Source organism: Crinia signifera, chromosome 4 (assembly GCF_055691185.1).
Source record: "Crinia signifera chromosome 4, ASM5569118v1, whole genome shotgun sequence".
Taxonomy (NCBI): Eukaryota; Metazoa; Chordata; class Amphibia; order Anura; family Myobatrachidae; genus Crinia; species Crinia signifera.
The window spans coordinates 77,929,333-77,948,678 of record NC_139220.1 but is presented as its reverse complement, the minus strand read 5'-3'; the positions used below and the strand labels follow the sequence as shown (position 1 = coordinate 77,948,678).

The 19,346-nt window shown below is 39.8% G+C and overlaps 1 protein-coding gene across 10 annotated transcripts in view; it reads right to left on the bottom strand.

Moving 5' to 3' along the window:
• Positions 1-19,346, bottom strand: part of TENM2 (teneurin transmembrane protein 2) — a 2,252,147-nt gene that overhangs the window by 1,904,707 nt on the left and 328,094 nt on the right. For 8 of the 10 annotated variants that reach the window (XM_083181867.1, XM_083181872.1, XM_083181875.1 and 5 more), the window contains exon 3: positions 4,737-4,879. The exons of the other annotated variants lie outside the window; for them this stretch is intronic. The gene's annotated coding sequence lies outside the window, so the exon portion shown is untranslated. The remainder of the gene's footprint in view (positions 1-4,736; positions 4,880-19,346) is intronic. 10 annotated transcript variants of the gene reach the window in all.

The window sequence follows — 19,346 nt, the reverse complement described above, 5'->3', positions numbered from 1 at the left end:
ACATATAAATATCATATTTATCCACTTATAGGACCGTGTGTAGGGATACTATCAATCCTCCAATCCCTGCTGTTTTTTGTGCAACTTTTATTCACAGTCCTCAGTTAAGTGATAAGAACACAGTAGTTGGTTTTCACAGAACTGCGTTGGCTGAGGGACATATAATTTAATTTATTAACCGTTTTGTATTTCAAGGCTTATTGTCCCTGCTCCAACAGTGTCTCTTTGTGTAGAACAACGTGTATCACCACCTATAAGTATCGTATCATCCAATAATTGGACTGTGTGTAGGGATATTATCAATCATCCAATCCCTGCTATTTTTCGTACAGCTTTGAGTCACAGTCTTTGGTTGGATAATGAAAGCATAGAAATTAGCTTTGGCATAACTGTGTTGGCTGAGGGAATTTTTATTAACCGCTTTTAATTTTACCGCTTTTGTCCCCGCTCCAACAGTCTCTGTGTATTGCTCGCTTTGAGCTTGCACTGCTATCTTTGTACTGCCAATGAAAAGAATATCCTTTATTTGTGGTTTAAATTGCAGTGTTCACATATATGGTTGTTTTATGCAAAGCAGTGTATATTATCACTTTGGTTGTTATGCCATCCAATTGGTTGGACAGTGTGTATGGATAGTGCGAATCATCCAATCTCTGCTATCTTCTTAAAGATTAAATTTTTACTTTTTACACACAGTCCAGTTTATATTAATAACAACCCCCAGATAAGGTTTCATCAATGACTGTACACATGAGCTAAGAGATACATGTTATTTTAGCCGCTTTCGAATTGTCGGCTATTATCCCCGCTCAGATGCTTTATCTCAGTGTCAGTCGGTATTAGCTTTAGCAGCTCTCTGTCCGTTAGTATGGAACTTTGGCAGCTACTGCTAACCGCTCTGACAGCTGTACTTACCGGCTGTGCCGTGAGCCTTCAGTGTGCTCGGAGAGTGCAGCGTGCCTGTACCCCGTGCATCAGCCGGCTCTGGATAGGATGAGTGCAAGGTGCTTCTACCCTCTGCCTACATGCATAGTTGCTATATACAGACATACAGTTTTAACATTCGATATTTTAACAATATTTTACACCTTACCAGAACATGAACAGAGGAGCTGTGGTCATTACTAGCCAACGACCGTTTCACCTAAGCTTCCTCTTGGTTTCTGAGCCGCCTGTAAATATTTTCCCTGGTTTAGGTTATCCAGCTGCTCCAAGCTATACCTGTGACAGTGCACCACCAGCTCCTGTGCGCCTTCCAGCCACCAGCACCTGTGCACCTTCCAGCCCCTGGTCCAGTACTCCAGTCATATCCAGTATCCATCCAGTCCAGTCCTATTCATATGTTGTCTCATCCATAGAACACTAATAACCTGTACAATTCAGTCATACAACTATACATTCATCATTCAGCTTCCAATACCAACTCCCTGGTGATCCAGTGGTCAGGATACGGCTCTCTCTTCTGAAGCCCGGGTTCGATTTCCGGCCAGGGATTGCTCTCTGTCTCTTCACCTGTTTCCACCTTCTTGCACAGACTTCACACACACACACACACACACACGCCGGGTTCACAAAACTTATAGCAATGATAGGAGGAATGCAACAAGTCTGGGATACGGGAGGAGCAACATAAGAAGCACCAGCCCTTGATACATATGAGGTATGAATACAATGGTTTACTAATACAATATATAGTATTTTTATATAATAGATAGTATTTGAAATACAGTATTAATATTCAACACTATAGATGGTCTATGGTAGTGTTTCTCTAACAGTCCTCATTAACCTTTAACAATGCATGTTTCCAGATATCCTACATACAGGGCCTTATTCTGGTTCATTCGCTGGATGCAAATTCGGAAGGGGGACCAATGTTTTGCACGTGCGCAGCGAGAAGTCTGGTTGCTGAGTGAATGCTCCCAGCCTTGCGAGCGGAGGGTGGAGAGGGGCATGGGCTGCTGGGCCATTAACATATGTGTATGCCTGGCGTTCCCATTAAAACTCGGGGTGTACATATGCTAATGCAGTCATGACGCATGTGCAGGGGGCAGACAGCTGACATAGCCGGATATGCATTCGGTGTGCGAATTGGTGGTGGGGGCTAACCATTCGCAAGGCGGGCTTTGATTCGCAAGGGTCTGTGGTGCACACGGCTGAGCGAATGAACCAGAATAAGGCCCACTGGAAGCAGAATGATGAATGTATAGTTGTATGACTGGATTGCAAAGGTGTATTTATTACTGGCTTACTAGATGCATTTTAATTGATTCCCTGAAGACTAAGAGCCTGATTCAATGACAGTGTTCACGTAAGTGAGCCATTATTTGTAACTGCACATAAATGAACATTTATGAAAACCCCTACTCCTCATGCTTTACATGGAGCTGTTGCGTTTGGTTCACACGGTATTAGAAAGGGGGTGGATAACCTGGGTGGGTGGTTGTTAACTAGTGAATGCAAAATGGGCTGTACAGTTAGTGTATTATGGGAGTGTCATGGGTGCTGTGACATTGCAAACGAATATTTTCAGAGAAGCACAGCCACAAGAAAAGGCGGCCATGGTAAGATGAAGACACTGCACCTGCCATAGGGCTAGTGCAAGTATCAGTGCTGCAACCAAAGTTATGGTATAAGGACACTATACAGTAGTCTTATTAATATCATTACAGTGTGCACCAACACTAAAAGTGGGTGTCTTAGTTCTTGCACATTTGGCCACATGAATGTACACAGGGAAAAGAGGGACAGTAGTAGGCCATTTGTATAAACTCACATATAGATGACTGCCAATAGATGCTGCTGAATGCATTTTTACGATTTTGCGAATGCAATCAGGTTTTACGTTTGGGAAACAGTGACTATAGCCTCTCAAACTTGGAACTCAGGAAAAACAGTTCAGGATGTAAAGATATCTGTGCTTCAGTGTAGATTGTTAAATCACAGTGACTTAGGTGCTAGCTATGTGACCTATGCTTAAACATGGATATCCTTAAATATTGGACTGTAATTGTGTCTTGGGAACCAGGCTTGACAAGTACTGTCTTATTATATGTGCTGTATGAGTTACTATTCATAACACAAGCTTTCTGGTTTAAATATATTTTTCTCATATATATATATATATATATATATATATATATACATATATATATATATATATATATATATATATATACACATAGTAAATTATTACATGAGTGATCAGAAAAGCTTAAACATAATGAAAAAAAAATAATATATATATAATATTTAAAAGCCAAGTCAGTTTCTCATTATTGCTGTGAGTGCTGCCAACCAGTGATATACATCAACCAGTGATATACAGATGGAGCGCCTCTCAGCCAGCGCTGGGGCTCACCAGATTGCCCCGCTGGCAAGATGCCTCTCAATCTGACTGTAATGCACGAGCACCCCACACACACATTTACCCAATTACTGAGCGGCGAGGTGGGGGCGAGCATCGGGGACTGGCGGCGAAGCGTCGGGAACTAGCGGGGAGCTCCGTTTGAAGTGGATGAGCATGCATCCCCTTCCGGCGGCTGTCGATTTGACCACCAGCCCCCAGATTGAAGAGACCGGCTCCATCTGTATGTGTACATACAACTATGGAAGACAGTGGGACGTTGTATCTGTCTAGGGGAGAGTGACGAATACACAAGCAGATATATATAGCAATAGGAGACAGTGTTAAGTTTTCTAAACACACATTCTCCCACCTCATATTGAAACCTCTGTCTCTGGACCATTCAGTCCAGAAAGCAATTTCTAGTAGTAGAGTGTTTTTTCAGAGCTTAGATGGCATACTTGGTATTCTGCCACTGGGAAAAGTAAGCAGCTCTATACCATCCCTTATGATCTGCCTGACCCACAGTGAGCACACTCCTCTCTTTCCCAGTGAAATATAAAAATCTGGCAATGTATGCAGTACAAAGCACTAGTTCCAGTGGAACTGTATAGTTTATAACACTATGATATACTGTATATACAATAGCAGAATTCAACCTAACAATTACTGGTCCAAATCTCCTTAGATAGGTCACTTCTGTAAACATGGGCCAGATGTATGAATCTTCAAAAGTCATAAAATGGAGAGTTATAGCCAGCCAACCAGCTCCTAACTGTCATGTTACAGAATGCATTTGATTGGCTGGTAGTTTATCGCTCTCCACTTTATCACTTTTTGAAGCTTGATACATCTGGCCACAGACACTAGTATGAAATCTGGTACCAACAACAAAACCACTTTTACCTACAAAATTTGTCATGAGTATTTTGTACAATTAAAATGTAGACAACTAACTCATATATATATAATGTATGTGCACTCCCTTCTACAGCTGTTCATAGAGATAAGAACACATTTTAATCCATATTATGCCTATTAGGTCAACAGCTGCAGCTGAAAAAGAAATGATCTCTTTCAAACAGTAAGTGGCTTGTATTTTCTTTATTTCAAGCATTTTAAAACATAGCATTTTATATGATCATTCTATTGTGATAATAAAATGATCATGAAAAACATGCAGTACAGTATGTTTTAGAGGAATAAAATGTACAATAACCCTAAAAGGCAAAGTGAATGTCGAATTACCATTTTTATTGAAAAAAATTTGTTCTCTTTGTGATTTTTCTTTTTGACACATTAATTGCTCTTTTATATACAGGGAGAACAAAAGCAGCAGCATGCCATATTTATTCAATGAAAGTTTAGCCACGGGGGTCATAGTACTTACTTGCTCCAACACCAGCCAAATTATCTCAGTGGCCAACTTTTAAGAGTCTGCAATAATACTTGATCATTTCAGAAGGCTGGTAGGCCCATGCATCATTTTAACAGCATGGTGGCAGAGTCTGATCATCTTCATGTTTGAGAAACCTGGGGACAAGTAGCAGACACAGTGAATCATTCTCAAGGATTCCATTTGTCCACAGAGATCTTAAAATGACATGAAGCTGACTCTGAGATCTATTTTTATGCGTGTTTGCTCATTTAATTCTAGCAGACAGTTAATATACTGTATTTATAAACCAGAAAATATTATCTAGGCATAGAAAAACACCTCTGCACATATAATAATGTACAGAGGGAAATCTGCATTTTAAAATGTGCATTATACTGAACATATATAATCATTCACTCATTTGATAGCACCGCATGAATAATATATATTTTTCTTTTTATATTGGCTGATTTTTACAAAAAGAACATACTATATACACTAGGAGATGGGGCAATTTCAGTTTATGTTTATAACCAGAAAGACAGGTCAAAAGAAAGTTGACACTTTTTTTGCTAGTAGGATTATGTATTAAAACTACTTTGTTTTTATTACAATTTCCAAAGACAATTTGATGCTACAGTATGTAAGTATATCTTTGAATGTAGTATTAAGTGTGTCTTACACTGAGAACTGTACTTAACAAGAGCAAAATAAAATGTAATCATATGTGTACACTATGGGTGAGATTTAATAGGATGAGAGATTCAGAAAGTGATAGATTTGGTAAGAAATCTCCATGTTTTTTAAAGCAGCAATCATTTACACTGCAAAACCAGTTTGATTTTGAAGTTGACATGATTGTCGCTTTAAAAAAACTGGAGATTTCTCACCAAGGGCGGGATTTACTATTACTCGCATTTCTGTAGTGAAGTGTAGTTGTTTTTTTCGTGATGATTTCGCTCTCTTTTTGCGGAGATCTCCGCGTTATGTACAATTTTTTTTTCCTATCTTCATGTCCGCGTTAACTTTGCTATCCGTCGGAATATTTACGCATTTTTTTTTTGCGCATGCGCAATGACGTTTACTCCTGTCATGCGCAGTTGTTTCTGTGTGCTGCGCGGCGTGGGTTTCTCTCACTCCCAGGCGCCACCTACTCTGCCCATCACCAACGCCCTACCACCCCTCAGAACCTACTGTGCCCATCACCAACGCCCTACCTCCCCTCACCCCTAGCACCTACTGTGCCCATCACCAGCACCCTACCTCCCCTCAGAAACCTACTGTGCCCATCACCTCCGCCCTACCACCCCTCACACGTGCCTATCAATTCAGCCCTACCACCCCTCACCCTAACAACATCCCTTGCCCTAATTTAACAATGACAACACCTTAATCTGCTTCAAACCAAACCCCATTTTGCAATTTGGCATTACCTCAAACAAGTAATCCATACAAACATCACATTGTCCTCATTACCCTAAGCCACAGCTATCCAGCAAAATACATTCTAATGAGATGCCCACAAGACACCCCTATTAACTCAGACAAATCAAAAAAAAAAAAAAGTACCTTCTTGTTTAATATATTTGTGACACAAAAAAAACCCATGAGATAAAACAGTGTATAACGCCTGAAACACAAGGCAAATTAATACCACACGAAGCTGAGCGCTGCGAGTGTTAGTACATCACACAGGCGCTTCAGCTACACAGAGATGAATGAGGGGATCTGCCGCGCCGGAAACTCTGCGAGAACAGAAGCCGGCTGAGTTTATTTTTCAACAACACAACAAAACTTGATTAATACATAACACGAAGCCATTGCGGACGCGAAACATGGATGTCTACGGAGCGGTAAGCGTTAATACATCCCACCCCAAATCTCTCACTTTTTGAATCTCTCATCCTATTAAATCTCACCCTATATGTTCATTTTCCTTTGCATTTTAGGGGGTATTCAGTCTCGACGACTATTTCCGACAGCATTAAAAGCAGATTAGGACAAAACAGATCCAATTTTAAAACAAGTTGGATTTCTTTTGTCGGAAACGGGCACAGATTGTCGAATTCATACTCGTTTTTTGACAAACCGCATCTGTTTTCACTGACATACCCACTTTCTGACACTCAGAACATTGAATTCCGGCTGTCAAGTTAAAGTCGGGCTGAAAAAGATAACGACCTGTGATTCCAACAGTCGGAATCCCGGATTGAATACCCCTTTATACTCCAAAACATAACTAAGAATTATAATATGAGAATTATTTGACAAATAAGAGTATAAAGCAGAAATCAGTTTAGTAAACTAGGAGGTTCGGAGCTGCTTACAGAAGTTTATATTTCCCTGATGGTTGCTCCTCTCTGACACTGGATGGGGGACCAAGGATACAAAAGGATTGGTAGAGGTCCCTCTGAGATTGGTGGCTGCTGAAACATTGTATTTCACCAGCCACCCAGTGGGTGTTTCTAACTGGTTGCATCAGATGCCCAGACTGGTATAGTCACATCTGATGCGACCATGCCAGTGCCAAGTGGTTAAGAGATGACAGACTCTATTCAAACTGCACACCTATCAAGGGTCTTAGCTGAAGATATACAAAAACATAGTCCTGGGAATTGCAAACTCCTTCTGACACCACCCTTATATAGTAGTCCTAATTTGTACAATTCATATGTTAACCACAGAGCTTTCCCTGCAGCTCACACCAGCTCCTTCCACCCTCTATTCTGCAAGATAGGAGTGATGGACTCCATGCCCACTCCTTTCACCATCTTGTACATTGAATTTCAAATCTTTGCTTCCCTTTATAAGCAAAGGTGTAGAGGATAGATGGATTGGATTAAATTATTCAATTATACAGTAGGATATGATTTATTTATTTACATACTGTATGTAGAAACACGATTTTGAGATTTCAAAGAATTGCTGGAATAAGTGACTGGACTTCAGCTATGCAACTCTATGGAAAAGTACTCAAAGGTTTGTCTGTTGAGACCTGCAAACATCCATCCAACATCTTATTATTTATATTGTTTTAATTTGATGTCACTGATTTAACACTCAATATATTTCCAAAAATATTACAGTCATTTTAGGGTAACTTTGTGGCGCTGAGTCTCAATGTAACAATTTTGGAGATACATGGAGGAAGAACAAGAAAAACTAAAACTAGCTAAGGTCTCTCGCATTGATTGTATGCCTTAACTACCTTAAAGTTAAGGCATACAGATGGGCGCCGTGCTAGGAAACAAGTACCCAATATATTAAGATTTATTTTTAGTTTGGCTGTTTTATCATGTAATGGGCCAGATGAAATACGCTTCAAAAGTGATAAAATAGAGATAAACAGCTAGCCATTTTATCAATTTTGAAGCTTAGTGCATCTGGCCCAACACCTGCATATTTAATCTAGTTACCTATTTACTTTGTGTACAGAATATTTCATTGCAGTCCTAATTTCTGGGTGTATGCACTGTGATCAGGAATATAAATGTGTTGTCTGTGTCTATGTAACTAATTGTAATAATCGAAAATAAAGTTTTAAATATAAAACAATGAGAGACTCACGTTATCTCTAATCTCCTGTTTTAGTGTTCTATGATGGGCTGCTGTGTGCAGAAATCATAGTACATAGGTAACACATGGTGCAAGAAATAGAGCAATGTATTTTACAACCCTAAAGCTGTGTACACACGGGGGCAATAGGGGCTAAAATCACTTGGAATATGGTCGCTGGCGACCATATTGCCAGTGATGGGAGTGTGCCCCGGCGATCAATCACCGGGTGCGCGCTCCCGTTTTCAGCCCTATTCTAATCACTGGTCACAGGAGCTTGCTCCTGCGACCAGCTGATTACCTCTGCGGCACTGCCGGCAGAGGTTCCTTCTCATCAGCAACCATTTCTGGTCGCTGATGAAAAGGAGACACTGAGCAATATATCTCTCCCGTGTGTACGCACCTTAACATTCCACAAAGTTTCAACACTAATTAAATCAGACCCATATACAGACTATCTAAATACTTTCATAATATGTTTTCAAAGGTATTCTAATCTATTTTACCAGTGTTTGTTTTACACTCAAACTTGCAAACTCATACCATAAGAAAATGTACAGTAATGTAGCACCAGAAGCTGAATTTGCAATTGAGAGGACCAGGGGCCTGCCCTGTGATCCCATCCGCTTATTTATTAATTAGTATTTATTTATATACAGCATGCATATTGCACAGCTACACAAAAACTGAGAAAGTAATCCTGAGCAGGGCATGCATACTCTAAATTCATGATTAAAATATATCTTTCACTTGTGTAGTAAAACTGAAAAATGTGAAAACTTATGTGATTTATGTTATTTAAAGTTGGAAATAAACAATAACATTTTTAAAACTGAGTCTACTGGCTATTCATTTAATTCTGTGTAAATTCTGAATCTAATTAGATGACATTTAATATGGTCAAATTCCTTACATGAATATATTGACTAAAGTCTGTGTGATGGGTACTGGGGTATCTTTCATGCCATAAGAGAGAAACATTGTGCCTAATTTAGTATGGATCGCTACGTTGAGAAAATGCAATCCGGTCGATTATGAAATGACTGCGCATATGCAGCACTCGCAATTTGTGAATAATTGTGCATACACATTCTGCTTCAATGCAATCACATTTTGATTGACAGGAAGCCAATAAAAAAGATGAGTTTCGTGGGTGTATTTGTCCAAACGCATGCGTACAAAGGAATTTTTTTAGGTGGGTCTCTGACATAAGCAATGACCACTTCCAGCCTGTTGCTTTAGCAGAATTGTGTAAGCCTTTGATTGGCGCAGATAGAAACTACTCTTCAATGTTCCAGTTTTTGTGAATTGATCTGCATATGTATCACGTTTTAAGAATGCCTTCAAAATTTTTACAATGGACGTTTTTTCTTTCTTTCTGGGCAACAACTATTTGATCACAAAAACAGCTTTTTCTCAATGTAGCAATCCATGATGACTTAAGCACCATGTATCCCTTTTTTTTCGTTATATTTTATTTGTAACACATTAAAAAACATATTGGACTACCATACCTTAAGCAAATATACTCAGGGCTATTTTTCAGAAGGCTCCAGCAGGAACTGAGGCCCTTATTCTAGTTCACTCTGACAAAATCTTTCTTAGATGGACAAAACCATGTGCACTGCAGGGGGGGCAGATTTTAAATGTGCAGAGAGAATTAGATTTGGGTGAGTCATTTTGTTTCTGTGCAGGGTAAATACTGACTGCTTTATTTTTACACTGCAATATAGATCTCACTTTGAAGTAAAACCCCACCCAAATCTAATCTCTGCACAAGTAACACCTGCCTCACCTGCAGTGCACATGGGGCCTTATTCTGGTCTGTGCGTACTTTTGCGCACTCTTTCGGATGGCATTTTTTAGCCGTCTGCGCATGCGTGGGCAACGCTATGCGCATGTGCCACGCATGGTCTCCGTACTTGTTCGCACTAATGCCGTACAGAAATGTGCACCGCATTCACTCGTGAAATATGGGCGTATTATGGGCATCATTCGGAACTACACAGGGGCGTAGTTTCAAAGTGGGCTAAACTGGGAATAAACATGGGCGTACACGAGGGAGTGCACTCATTCTGGTACGCGTGCATTCGGACAGCACACCGAATGCACACGAACAAAAAGGCAGGAAACATGCGGTCTTCAAAAGCAAGTATTGCTTTGCGGACACCACTCGGTCATGCGCTAGGCATTCGGAACGCCCAATCAGTACGGGCGCACCGCAACCAATGTCAGCTGAACACGATACAATCCACTCCTTTACTCATTACTCATTAATTACACTCTTGTCATTCAATTAGAACCATTGCAGCTTAAATGGACCATTACTAAACACACAAATATATGCTGCAGTTTTGACACACATTTACACTGCAAGCAATGGACAGAACTTACTATCACTAATATAAATATACATGTCACTTGTACATTTACCAATAAAACCACACATTTGGTTACTTAATTGGTTACCTAATTGCATAAGTGTGTCATGTGACCGATTTCGGAGTTCAGATAAGAGTGGTGTTTTTTGCGAAAATACACCGCATCGGTGCAAACGGCCAGGGTCCCGTCCGTTCTGACATGGATGTCGTCCGTAAACACGCCCTGTTCTTCTAGTGTGAGTCCGTCCGTATGCAGAGGTATGGTGGGCGTTTTTTCGGACGATGTCCGCACAGTGTGGCGTGCGGACCGCTCCGAAAGATTTCGGAAATGTACGCACCAACCAGAATAACCTCCATGGTTTTGTCCATCTAAGAAAGATTTTGTCAGAAAGAGTGAACTAGAATAAGGGCCTCCGTTCCTGCTGGAGCCTGCTGAAAAATAGCCCTGAGTATACTCATTCACTTCATATAGCATGATACAAAAATGTATGATTAAATCTTTTAGTATCAGCAGTTGCTTCCAAATCTGCTATGTTAAATTAATGTATTTAGAGAATTTACAAATCCAGCACTTAATGAATGACTGCGCATGCTTCCATTAGGATAGCACATGCACAATAGTAATAAGCAACAGAAAAAGCGTATGAATCTTAATTGTAGTTTGACTGACAGGACACTGGGGGTGGTATCCTGCCATTTCCTGGATATGTAAAAAAAAAAGCAGGCATTTTTGAGCAGGGTCTCTGACATCAGCAATGACCACTTTGTAACGGTTTCAGTTGAGTTGAAGCCTCTGACTTACACACATTTGTACAGACAGCAAAATCCTTTTGATGATTTTGTGTATGATTTTGCAAGTGGATACTAATTTGCGACCTACTTGCAATTCTCTCACAATTTTACTAATGATGGATATTTCTTCTGTCTTGGTGGCGACTTTCTCCATGCAGACCATTGCAAAGTCACATTAGCGATCCATACTGAATTAGCCCCATTGAAAAAGTTTTTTTCAAACAGAATTTCCAACACATAGGTAGTATTGATAAGGGGCAATATTTTGTAAGTGGGGATTTTGTGGTTTTATATCTAATTGTTATCAGTTACAAAAAGCCACTTTTGAGTGCTAAACTTAATCCATCATCGATCACTACGTGATCAGAAATAAAAACCTGTTGTGACGTGTTCTATATGACAGCAGTATAAATCCAAATCGTGATTCAATTCACCAGGTACATACGGTAAGGTCGGGAGCTCGGGAGGCAATATGCAGGAATGTCCAGGCCGCTACTGTCCCTTATATACAGGTGGGAAAGCTACAGGAAGGAAGCCAGGTACTGGCTGCTACTAGTAATTTACGGTGAGGTAAATGGTTGGAAAGGATCTGGGGTTCATGCTGGCATTATACTCAGGCACTGCAGTATATATCGCTGGGAATTTGGTGAGTTTGTCGGTAAAGGTGGGCAGTGCCTCACTTGTTTTATACTTTTTATTCCACAGTTTTAGTTGTAAAAAAATAATTTAATAATAAAATGAAGCTAGTTGTGTTATATTCTTTGCATTTTTCTTATAATTCTATAGTCAATTAGGAAGTCTATATGGAACGCAAGATGCGTTCCACCACAATGATAATAATAATAATAATAATAATAATAATAACAATAATAATACTACCCAAGTGTAGTAATAATAATATATATATATATATATATATATATATATATATATATATATATGGGCGGTCCACCAAGTCACGTGGGTGGTGGGGGATGTTAGATGTGCGTTGACGTGATTCACGTGGAACACAAATGCATTCCAGCACACCGAGCAATATCCAAAATAATCAGAGGCCATCCTAAGAATATGCCGCTTAGTGGGGAATACTACCAAGTATGGGTTAGTTAGGATTGCTGCTATGCTAAAGGCATAATGTGTTCCACGCCACAGAACCGGAAGTGTCTAATGGAACGCATGGTGTTGCTGCTGTGCATTCCACGGCCAATATTAAGTTGAACTGTAAATTATTGCACTATTTAATGTCCATGCACTATTATATTTGTGCTGAATTCCCTTTTTAATTAATTAAAAATATGTTAGAATTTAACTCAAAAGGGGTATTCAAATGTTGGTTTGTTCTCTTTTTTTAAGCCTATTCTTTCTTTTTTCACAACATTTATATGTCGTGATGTTCAATTCTTCCTTGTCTTTACGATTGACAGGTTTTATCTCAAAGTCTTTTTCAATGGGCTTCCTATTCAAATGTTTAGTGATAAGTTTCACACCTTTTAATAGTCGTCTAAGTTTGCTCATTTTCTTGTCTTTTTATTCACCTGGGTGTTGGGTGGTGATAAAAGTGTTGTTATTTAAAAAAAAAAAAAAAAAGTTTATTTAATGAGATTTTCTTTTTTTATAAGGGGTTAAGGATAAACTTAAAAAATACAACAGAGTATAGGCACATATCCCCCCTATAGAGTATAGTCACAAATTCCCCCCACAGGGTAAATTTCAGGTGTTGATCTAAGGGCTGTCGAACTTCAGTGGTCGACCCAATGTGTGGCGACCTAATGACCATATGTCATTGTGGGCCCTGTTAATGGGTCCACAAAGTGTACAATAGCAATCTTCACATAAAGACGGACACACAATCTCGCACCAGACAGCGTGGCCAGACACTGTGAGGAGGGCAGACTTAGGGCCTTATTCTGGTTCACTCTTTCTGACAAATTCCTTCTTATATGGAAAAAACCATGTGCACTGCAGGTGGGACAGATGTAACATGTGCAGAGAGAGTTATATTTGGGTGGGATTTTACTTCAAAGTAAGATCTATATTGCAGTGTAAAAATAAAGCAGTCAGTATTTACCCTGCACAGAAACAAAACAACTCACCCAAATCTAATTCTCTCTGCACATTTAACATCTGCCCCCCTGCAGTGCACATGGTTTTGTCCATCTAAGAAGGATTTTGTCAGAAAGAGTGAACTAGAATAAGGCCCTTACTGCAGGACAGATAAGTATATTTTCGTTTGATTACTGTTAATTACTGTTCTGTTATACTATTGTACTGTTATTTAATACTAAGTGGTGTGGTTTAATAGCAGTTTCTACAACTTGGTAAAAACGAGTGGGAACAAGGTTGAGAATCTCCACCAGTGTGCATCTTGTAAGATGTATTGACCGATGGCCATTGGGTTCAAAGGTGAATATGTCTGTACCAGATGCAAGCAGGTGATTGCTCTGGAAGCCAAAGTCAAGGCTCTAGAGCATCACATTGCAACACTGAGGGATATATCTAACCTTGAGCAGAGTTTGCAGCTTACCGTCGCTGCATTAGAGAAACAGGGGACCCAGGGGGGGTCAACGGTTGAGTCTAACGAGGAAGAATGGATTGGCAGCTGGGTAACAGTTAGGGGGTCTAGGAGGAATAGAATATGGAGGAAGCATCAGGCAAGCTCTGAACTACCAAACCCTAGTAGATACGCCCAAATGGACGCAGAAACTATGGTTGAGAGTGAGGAGCTGGGGGAGCTGGCAGTAGAGGGTTCCTCTAGCAACAAGAGGAATATCCCCTCTGGCAGGGAGGGTAATTCAGAGAGGAAGGGCCCAAGGCAGATGGTGGTAGGGGATATAGTTATTAGGAAAGTTGGTAGGGCAATCTGTTATCGGGACCGTGATAGGCGTACAGTCATATCGTGGACCGGGTGGACAAATTATTGGGAGGGGCTGCGGAAGACCCAGCACTGTCCATGATACGGATTTATCGTTTCAGGAACCTTCTGCAACTGTAACAGATAACATGACAAGGGCAAAGGAAAAACGAGATCTGAAATGCCTTTATCTGAATACCAGGAGTTTAACTGGTAAAAAGGGACAACTAGAGACCCTAGTTTTGGAGGAAAATTTTGATCTCATAGGTATTACTAAAACTTGGTGGGATGAATCACATGAGTGGGAGGCTAACATAGAAGGTTATAGTCTTTTTAGAAAAAACAGATTAGGTAGAAGGGGAGGTGGAGTTTGTTTATATGTTAAACCAGCCTTAAAACCATACATAAGGAAAGACATATACGAGAACACAATGGAGTCAGTAGAATCAGTTTGGGTAGAAATCACAGGTAATATTAAAGGGGCTAAAAAACTTATAGTAGGAACATGTTATAAAACACTTAATATAAATAAGAAGGAGAAAAAAGAACTCTTGCTACAGGTGGGAAAAGCGGCCAGCTTAGGGGACATTATTATTATGGGTGACTTTAACTACACAGAAATAAATTGGAAGGATAGGTCAACTAGTATCTCTAAGGGAAAAGTTTTATTAGATGCCCTAAATTACCACTATTTGTTTCCATTTATTGAAATTCCAATCAGAAATAACAATATCCTGGATCTCTTGATAACCAAAAACGGGGACATTGTTACTAACATAACCATAAGGGAGACATTGGGGAACAGTGATCACAATATGATCACATTTTATTTCAATTTTATCAAAGATAATTATATTGGAGCAACTAGGTCCTTCAATTTCAGAAAAGCAAACTTTGGTTAGTTTGTGAAGTCCTTAAAGTATACAAACTGGAAGGAATTATTTATAGGTATGGATACTACTAAAAGGTGGAAAACTTTAAAAAAAATACTGCTGGAGGGCACTGATAAATGTATTCCTATTAAAGAGCAAATGTCAAAAGGAAATTTATGTGGCTTAACAGCAAAGTCAAATTTGAAATAGCCAAAGCAGGGCATTCAAAATATTTAATCAAGATGGCTAAATTAGAGACTGAGCGTAAAATAGCGGCAGATAGCAAATCTAATCCCAAAATTCTACAGTTATATAAAAGGGAAATGGTTAAGGAAGGAAAATATTGGCCCACTTAAAAATAAGCAGGGTACCCTGGTAATAAAAGGAAAAGAGAAAAGCGGAATTATTAAATACATTTTTTGCTTCGGTATTTACAAGGGAAGAATCTTCAGAAGATCTCCCACAGATTGCTCCCAAACTGGTTTTGGCTTGCTCCCAAACTATATGTTTGAGTGAGGAAATAGTCAAAAATAGATTACAGAACCTAAATAGTAACAAATCTCCTGGCACGGATGAAATACACCCTAGGATACTAAAAGAATTGAGTTTTGTCATAGCACTACCATTATATCTGATATTCGAGGAATCAATAAACTCAGGGATGGTACCAATGAACTGGCACATAGCTAATGCAGTACCAATATGGAAGAAAGGTAGCAAAACTAACCCTGAAAATTATAGTTCGGTCAGCCTTACATCCATTGTGGGAAAAATATTAGAGGGAATAATAAGAGATAGTATCCAAAATTTCTAAGAACAGGAAAAAGTGATAAGTAAGGCTCAGGATGGGTTTGTCAAAATTAGATCATTTCAGACTAAATTAATTAGCTTCTATGAGGAAGTCAGTAGGGGGCTGGACTTAGGGGAAATCTGTTGATGTAATACTGCTTGAGTTCGCTAAAGCTTTTGACATGGTTCCTCATAAAAGGTTATTAATAAAACTAGGTAATTTAAGGGTAGGATATAAAATTTGTAATTGGATTAAAAACTGGTTGCACAATCGGGGACAGAGAGGGGTGGTAAATGGCATACATTCCAGCTGGGGTAAGGTCCAAAGTGGAGTCCTACAAGGTTCAATAATGGGACCCACCTTGTTTAATTTATTCATGAATGATATTGGAAGTGACATAGTGAGTAAAATTGCAATATTTGCAGACGACATGAAATTAAGAAAGGAAATTAACTCAGGAGAGGATGTGGTAACACTACAAAGTGACTTAAATAAACTGGAAATGTGGGAGGAAAGTAATGTAAAGTAATTTGTTATGGGAACAAAAATGACCAAGCTACTTTTAGGCTAAAAGGAGTTAATATAGGAAATTCTGCTGTAGAGAAGGACTTGGGGGTCATCATAGATGAAAAATTGAGTATTCGAGGGAAAAGGGGAACAGGGAGATTACTTTTGCACAGGTAGGTACTTAATGTACCCAAGGATGGCCCCAATTTTTAAATATAGATGATTTATTCGTTGTTATTCGTTGTTGAGGGTGCTGCCAAGGATAATGATATACAATGGAGAAACAAGAAAGAAAAAAAATTGTCTCTTTGTTGGCTCACTTAAGTGCGCCAACAAAGAGACAATCCTTTTCTTTCTTGTTTCTCCACTAGATGAAAAATTGGGTAATAGTGCACCCTGCTCAAGTGCAGCAGCAAAAGCAAACCGGACACTGGCATGCATTAAAAGGGGTATGGATTCAAGGGATGACAATGTGATAGTGCCTCTTTACAAGGCATTGGTGAGACCACACTTAGAATATTGTGTTCAGTTCTGGGCACTGCACCTTAAAAGTACATAAATAAATTGGAACAGGTACAGAGAAGGGCAACTAAGCTAGTAAAAGGTCTTGAATCACTAGAATATATAAGATAGGTTAACCAGGCTGAATATGTTTTCACTGGAGAAATGGAGGTTGAGAGGAGATATGATTAGCATGTTCAAATACAGGATTGGGCGATGATTTGTTCACTAAAAGGCCTATACTTAGGACACGCGGGCATGTACTGAGGCTTGAGGAAAAGAAATTCCGTACTGAATTAAGAAGACGATTCTTCACCATTAGAGCAGTAAAATTCTGGAACTCATTGCCAGTGGGGGTGATTACTGTAACTACTGTTAATGAATTTAAATCAAAACTGGATGTATTTTTGGCCACTAAGGGAATCCTATAGATATGACTTATTCAAGTCAAGTCAGTAGTTACAAGTTAGAAAGGTTGAACTCGATGGACTAATGTATTTTTTCAGCCTTAATTACTAGGTTACATATGAAATATATATATATATATATATATGTATATATATATATATATATATATATATATATATATATATATATATATATATATATATATATATATATATAGGCCTTTATTCAGATCTAATCGCAGTACAAATTTGTTCTCAAAATGGGCAAAACCATGTGCACTGCAGTTGGGACAGATGTAAAAAATGCAGAGAGAGTTAAATTTGGGTGAGTTATTTTGTTTCTGTACAGGGTAAATATTGGCTGCATTATTTTTACACTGCAATTAGGATTTCAGTTTTAATACACCCCACCCAAATGTAACTCTCTCTGCACATTTTACATCTGCCCCACCTGCATTGCACATGGTTTTGCCCATTTTGAGAACAAATTTGTACTGCGATCAGATCTGAATAAAGGCCTATATACATCACATTAGGCATCTATAACACATGCATAATAAGAACCTGTTACTTGGGCACAACTGAAGGTTAGGTCTAAATTCAAGTGGGCTAAGGGACCTTGTCACATGACAGGGGAAGAGAGGGGGCATAGAGAGGAGGAGCAAGGTCGGAACAAGGACCCAAAATGGACCCTCATGGGCTTGTTTTGCCCGCCACCCTTCGGGCACACTCTCTCTGCTTCGCTCAACACCTGGTAACTAAAGGTAACTAGTGGTGGCATGGATAGTGAAGAAGCAAGCCCCCAGCCTTGCTCCTCCCCATGGGTGCAGAAAATCCTTTAGCCCACTAGAATTTATCAATTGCCCACAACTGAATTGTGCTCATGTGCAGAGACCCAGCAACACTGGATGCTGTGTGGTGTAACATGGTCTTTGATGCAGCATGCTCAGCTTGCAGTGTGTACAGTGTGCAGAATGAGCACTTCCCAGAGAAAATGCTAACCACCAATGTTTTTTATTATTATCAGATATGCCTCCCTAGCACAGACATGGGCAGCAGGGGATGGAGCTAGGGAGGAGGCAAAGTTTACAGCAGAAGAAGCAGCCCCTCCTCCTCTACACATAAATATTGTTGCCCTGCTTACTCAGCAGTTGCACAAGCAGGGCTTTTGATTGGAGGAAGAATTGTCTTCACAATGGGAGGAGACATGCGGTGCCCTGTGCATTTGCATGGCATGTCCCACTGTAACAATGGCCCTTTCAGGTGATGGCCCGCAGACGCTTCCCTCTGAACACCCAGGGGTGCTGTGGAGGATCTGTCCTCCTCCCGGCTGAATGCCCAGGGCTGCTGCACTATGCGGGAGCTGTACTCCCCCCCCCATTGACTCCCACTGAATGCACAGGGCTGCTGTGCTGGGCAGAAGATATCCCCCCCCCCGAGTGCCCACAAAATCTCCGCTCAGCTGCCTCCCACTGGATTCCCAATACTGTTGCCCGTCCACCATAGTCTCCCACTACCCATCTGCTTCCTTGTCCTATGCCACAGCACACAACCACAAGAGAAAATAACTGGTGTGATAGTAAGCCTTCTTCCCGTGTTTAAGGCGACCAAACATAAAAAAAAATCATTTGAATAGAGGACACCAATGCCGCCCATCTCAGAGAGTAAAAAAACAAACGCGCACACGTAAACATTTGAATACCCCCATAGTATTTATATGGGTTTCTATATAGATAAATTAGTCACCTAAATTAAATATAGTAACAAAATAAAATTTTTATATTTTTTCTAAAAAGTAATGAAAATCATGATCATAAATTTCTATTTATAGGCATGGTTGACATGGGGCAATACGGAGGGTGTAATGGTTAGCATTACTGCCTCACAGAGGTCATGGGTTCGATTCCCACCATGGCCCTTACTGTGCAGAGTTTGTATATTCTCCCCGTACTGGCGTGGGTTTCCT